Genomic DNA, 6000 nt, shown 5'->3' with positions numbered 1-6000 from the left:
GAGGTGTTGGGCCTGTGCCCTGTGTCCCCTGGCCAGCCTCCTCTGCACCCCTAGCCAGCAGTCACCTCTGCCTTCAGCCGCTCGATATTGATCTCCCCATCCTCGATCTGCTGCCGTAGCTGCTTGGCCACTGTCTTCTCGCCTCCACGATCTGCAGCAGGTGCAGGTACTCCTGCATCAGCGCTTCATGCTCCCTGGCCAGGGTCTGGTAGCTGTGGACAGTCAGACGTGGTAAGACACTGTCTTCTTGTACCCCAGAGATCCAAGCAAAAGTGGGGCTCCCCCACTGACTGCTATTAGAAGATCCTGACTCCCAGACATGGTGCACAGGGCCTTGACCTGGCTGCTGTGTTGTTACCGACTGCTCTGGCCCCTTCTCCAACTCCTCTCTCACACTCTGACCTCTGGTCCCTCTAACTGATCCTGTTCTCTCTCCTCCCCATCCAATCCACCCCCAGGCCTTTGTACAGGCTCACTCTCTTGTTAAGGGTAATGCATCTGGTAACTTTAAGTTAAAGTCAACTCTCAAATGGAAGAACAAAGCCCAGAGGACAGCACATCTGTTTACAACACGGTTCACTGAGTATTTTGAGCCCACTGTTGAGACCTACTACTCAGAGAAAGAGATTCCTTTCAAAATATGACTGCTCACTGGCAAGTGCTGTGATTCCCATGGAGAGACTGATGCTGGTGTGTGCCCCCCTCCACACACACACAGAAGTTAGGAAAAGTCTTATGACTCGCATAATAGAGGTCTCTGAGGAGAGCAGGGCCAGAATCACATGCAGCTCTGAAATGGCTTGAGGGAGCAAAGAAAGGAGCCTGGCCTGGGTTTTTATTGTGGTTTGGGGTTTTAAACAAAAAATCTTCAATGAAATTTGTCAAAGATGGTAACGCATATTTTATTCAGAACCACTGTGATACGCAGAGACCCCTGTGATGTGATTCACAGCGGGGGAGAAATGAGGTTGGGCTTGACTCTAAATGCAGCATGGGCAAGTGGGTTTTCACAGCCAGGCAGCATGGTGGGGGTCAGGGGATGGAAAATTACTAAGAGAAAGTCAAGTGTTGGGGTTTCTGGCTAACCTGACCTAATAGGATTCTTACCAGAGACAGGCCAGCGTGATCAGACACCACCTGAGGGATGGTGGAGGAGGAGGAGGAGCCTGAGCAGATCTCAAGTGTGATCAGACATTCGTGTGTGGGTTCTGGTTAAACTGACTTTGCAAGGTTGTTGCTAAAACTGGATTTTACAAGGAAGTGCACAGACAGGCATACAAGAAGGTTCAGGGGCCTGACTAAAGTTTGGTCAAAGCGAAAAATCTTTGCCAGGGCTGAGACCAGGGCAAGACTTCTGCACACAGACAGGGATTGTGTGGTTGGATCCAAAGCCAATGTCAGAGAACAGAGCCTCCGGACTTGTTCCTCAGCTTGTCCAGGTGTGGACACGAGAGGAAGAGGGAGAGGAGAGGCGTAAGTTGTCAGCATACATCAAAAAGTGCGGAGTCTGACCGCTCATTACAAGGACAAACATGCGTACAAAAATATGCATTCACAATGGCTTGTTTTTATAGAAAGAAACACCAACAGGAAGCTCAAGAATGATCAGAACTGTGCACTGGGGGTGGCTGGAGGGGACCCAGAAGTGTTGGCAGTGACTCTTCTGAGGTTAGACTTTTCTATCTTACAGATTTATCTAATATAAATAGAGAAATTTACACATACCATGTTTTCCCATTTCATAGCTTTTCTTTAATTTAAACTTCTGTACATAGGAAACCATTCTAAGATTTAATTCCTTTAGCACACTAACGGTTACAAAAGAGTAACCATACGAAATGACATTTTCATATCTCTCGCTAAGTAAAAGGACAAGCTGCATCCTAGTTTGTCCTCCACTGCATCTCACACAGGCAGGATTTTCAAGAGTCAGTGGCACATTATAATGCAAGAGGGGTTTGGGATTAGCTCGTTAAACATAGTGGGATTAGTTTGATTAATTTTCTTCACATCAATTAAAATAGAAATTCCATTGTTTTAGCTTTTTAAATCTCAATGTTCTCTAGGGACAAGCACATGCAAACACTGATGTAAAAATGAAAATGCACCTGAAAACTTCAACACATTCATTTCACATCTTGAGATTCTTTTGCCTAAAAACAAAAACTCTATTTAGTTCTACAATTTTCTTGCCTTACTGACATTATATCTCTCCATCAATTCACATTTTTAATCCCAAGAAACTCAAAATGTTATTTCTCATACAGGAAATAAAATTACAAAGAGCTAAGGGAAACCAGAAATATAGGGCTGCACTGCTCAATCGATACAGGAATCCAAAGCAAAGAAACACAAATATTGGGATCAGCACAGATAAGCTGCCTGCTTCCCACAGGACAGAAGGAAAGCAATATGCAGAAAGTTAAACACATTCTAAACTCTCCTGGTAGAGACAGAAGCCCTGGAGTGGGTCAGTCCCTGGTGCAGAAGGGTGGCGATACCTGAACAGCCACAGGAATGGACTCTGGGAGCTCATACACCCTCCCCTGCCTGGGAAGGAAAAGAAGGGCTCCCTCTCTCAGTTTCCACTCTCACAAGTGAGGAGACTCTCGACAGGATGCAGTTTAATGTTGTAACTCAAATGAACCCTAAATTCATAAACTCTAATCCAGACACAGAACTCCTGACATTCACAGACTTTCTCAATGTGAACAAATTACACTCTGCGGGGCCCCTACACTGTGGGTGTAAAACTCCACCCTACGTGTAGACACAGGCTCAAGGGAAGCAAAGGGACAACCTCAGGAAGGGCAGCAACTCCCTCCCCCTGTGCAGGTGCCTTCCCAGCTTTCCAGGGCTCTGTAGCTTCTCTCAGCAGAAAGCCTCCTTCTGCAGTGAGTATGAGCAGGGAGGACACCCAGGAAGAACGTGTGGGCCTCAAGTACTTCTCTGTGCAGGCTCAAGGGGGGCTTATCTTAGAGACCCTGACCCCAGGCCTCTGCTCCCAGTCACGTTGCTTTGGACCACAGTGACCTTGTAAATGGCAAACCCAGTGTTTGAAGAATCCAGCAAATTCACACAAACCTACACTTTAATGGAAAGGAGAGAAGAAAGTTGTAAAGCATTTTTCTAGTTCAACAAGAAAAGCCACATGTATTTATTACTTTCAGAAAATAATGTTAATTAACTATTTCCGTGGAAAGACATTGTTTTATAAACAATTAATCATATTACAACTTGCTGTGCAATTGTAAGCCCTGGAATTCCATTTGAAAATACTGCATCACAAGGAAAAGAACAGAACTAACAATATGACTACACACGCTCAGGGGAGGCAGAAAGGGAAACAAGAATTTTTAACACATACAATGTAATACTAGAATCTTTTTTTTTCTGAAATTTACCTATTTCTTGCGTCTTTGGAAATATTTTATACTGCTTTTCAAGCCCACTGATTACATAAACTTTAACTTTTGAAAACCTGAGGCTCCACTAAGTGAGTAAATCTTTTCAAGGTGACAAACCCAGGGAGGGGCAGTGCAAACAGGCCAGAACACCCAAGAAAGTTGGCACAGAGGAACCTCCACTCCAAGGCCTTCCCATAGGATGTCTGTGCCAGGAGGGAGCCTGGGAGGGGCACAGGGAGTTCATACGACAGATTCCAGGTGGCCATTCTCTGCTCTCCTCTCGTGGAAAAAGCCACAGACAAACTATAAATCTCACAGTCAACTCAGCCAAAACCAAACTCCCACAGCTCCCCACCAAGCAGGACCTCTCCAAGTCTCCCCAGCTAAGTTTCTTGACTCAGGCCATAAACTCAGCACCGACTTCAAGTCCTCCCTCCCCAGCCCCACCCCTCCCCATCTGTACACAGTCCTACTGTCTCGATCTCCAAACACACCCAGAATTCAACCTCCTCTCCCCACCCTGACCTACATCTCCAAGGCCTCTTGCCTGGCTTATTGCAACAGCACCCTAACTGGTCTCCTTGCCTCTGCCCCGGCCCCTCTGTGGTATGTTCTCAACAGAGCAGCCAGATCAAGTCTGCTAAACCTATGTCCAGCCATGTTACTCCTGCTCTCAAAACCTTCCAAAGGGTCACCATCTCATTCAGAATAAATCAATGCCCGAGTCCTCATTATGACCAACAAGGGCCAACGATTGGGCCAAAATCACAACTCTGCTTTCAGCTCCTGCTGCCGTCACCGGCTGTGCCCTGGCCACACTGGCCTCCTTGCTGCTCCCAGAGCAGGCCACCTGCTCTTCCTCCTGCACTGCTTTTGGAGCTTGTTCAAAATCTACCTCTGCGGTGAGACCTTTCCTGGCTCTCCTGGCTACAACTCCACCCCCCTCCAGCCTGGCACACATCACTCTCCCACATGAGCCACACCATTGGTGTCACATCTAGAACGTCACCCAGGGCATGCTTTTTGTGTTTTGCTCACTTCTCTGGCACCAGTGTCTAGGACAATGCATGAACCAAACCTTGCGCTCAATAAGAAATGTAGCTTAATGAATGGATAACTATAAAAACTACCAGGAACTGCCTAACCCTTGGGCAAGGGAGGCGGAATCTGTAAGAACACCAGGGGCCAGGAGAGGCTGATCCATTAATCAGCCCTAAAAGGACGCACAGCATCATGTTAGAAAGAAAACTCCCCACCCCATCCTACAAATACTGTACATGTTCTTATCAGCATCAACAGAGGCCTTCAAACACAAACACCTTTTCTACTTTGAAGCAGCCTTCCGTGTCTCATTACCACTCATCGCATGTCTTTTCCTGACTTTACCATGATGACTTTCATATCTAAGGTAATATGACTGATATTAAACTGTGTTTTCTACCTTAACCAAGTCTCTCCTGGGAATGGTCGTAGGTATGTAAGCGGTAATAACCTGAGAACAGATGGAGAAGTAAATAATTCTATTCCTTCCCCCACCGTGTGCCCCCAGCAAACAGTGCATCACTGTCTGATTCTTTATCTTTTTTAAACAAAAGTCACCAGAAATACATCTGCTGAACATGCTCCTTTGGAAGTCAGCCACCTCACGTTTAAGTGGCCAGATGCCACAAACCATTGAAATATTGCCTACTAGTCTACTGTACCGTTCCCAAACTGAGATTTCAGTAAATTTACGTTGCAGCTGCCAGGAAAAGAAAAAGGAATTAAAAACAATGCCACCCTGCCGCCTGGTCAGCCTGCTTCGAGGTTCAGCCTGAGGCAGGCGGCACTCTGTGCTCAGGCCCTCTGGGCCATTCCAGCAGGTGAGTCAGCACCGGGCACTGTGTGGCCTTGGTCTGTGCCACCATCTCTGCTCTGGGTGCCTCGGGCCACTACGGCCTCCCCATGGCCACCAGCACCCAACTTATAGCCTCCACCACCCTCTCAGTCCCACCCCATGACCACCGTGCTCTCCATTGATTTGGGCTGAGGCCTACAATGTCGGGAAACAGGGTATTCTGGAAACGCTCTTCCTTAGGTCACTATCTTCTGGCATTTGCTGTGACTTTTCTGCTCTTTTGATGGCAATGAGCCTGCCTTGATCTCTGTGATCAGGAATGTGGCTGAGCAAAAGCCGCTTGTACCTCCGGGATGGACGCACCTCCCAGATGCTCTTACTAGACGGGTCCTGGCAGTGCAGGGAAAGGTGGCTCTGCACTGGAGGTGAGTCCTGGAGAGGCATCTGACAGTGGACTCTGCATTTGACAGCATCCTGGGTGGTGGAGGGCGTGGCCCACTCCTCACCCGGGCGTTTACCCTGGGGACTCGGGGAAGGGGCTCTCTCTTCACTTCTTCCTTGGGCTCCGACAGCATGGTGAGGAGTTTGCCTGTCCCCTGGCTTGGCTCCCTTCATGAGGGCTTCTGGAATTCAGCCAGTTCAGTGAGTCCTTTCCTGCGCACTCCGCACTGGAGGTCCCAAAACAGTGCACTGAACACATTTTACTTTGAAAATCTCCTGGCAGATCCTTTTGTTTTGCATTGCAGTTTCTTGTTG

This window comes from Diceros bicornis, chromosome 20 (assembly GCF_020826845.1).
Source record: "Diceros bicornis minor isolate mBicDic1 chromosome 20, mDicBic1.mat.cur, whole genome shotgun sequence".
Classification (NCBI taxonomy): Eukaryota; Metazoa; Chordata; class Mammalia; order Perissodactyla; family Rhinocerotidae; genus Diceros; species Diceros bicornis.
This window is presented reverse-complemented; position numbering follows the sequence as displayed.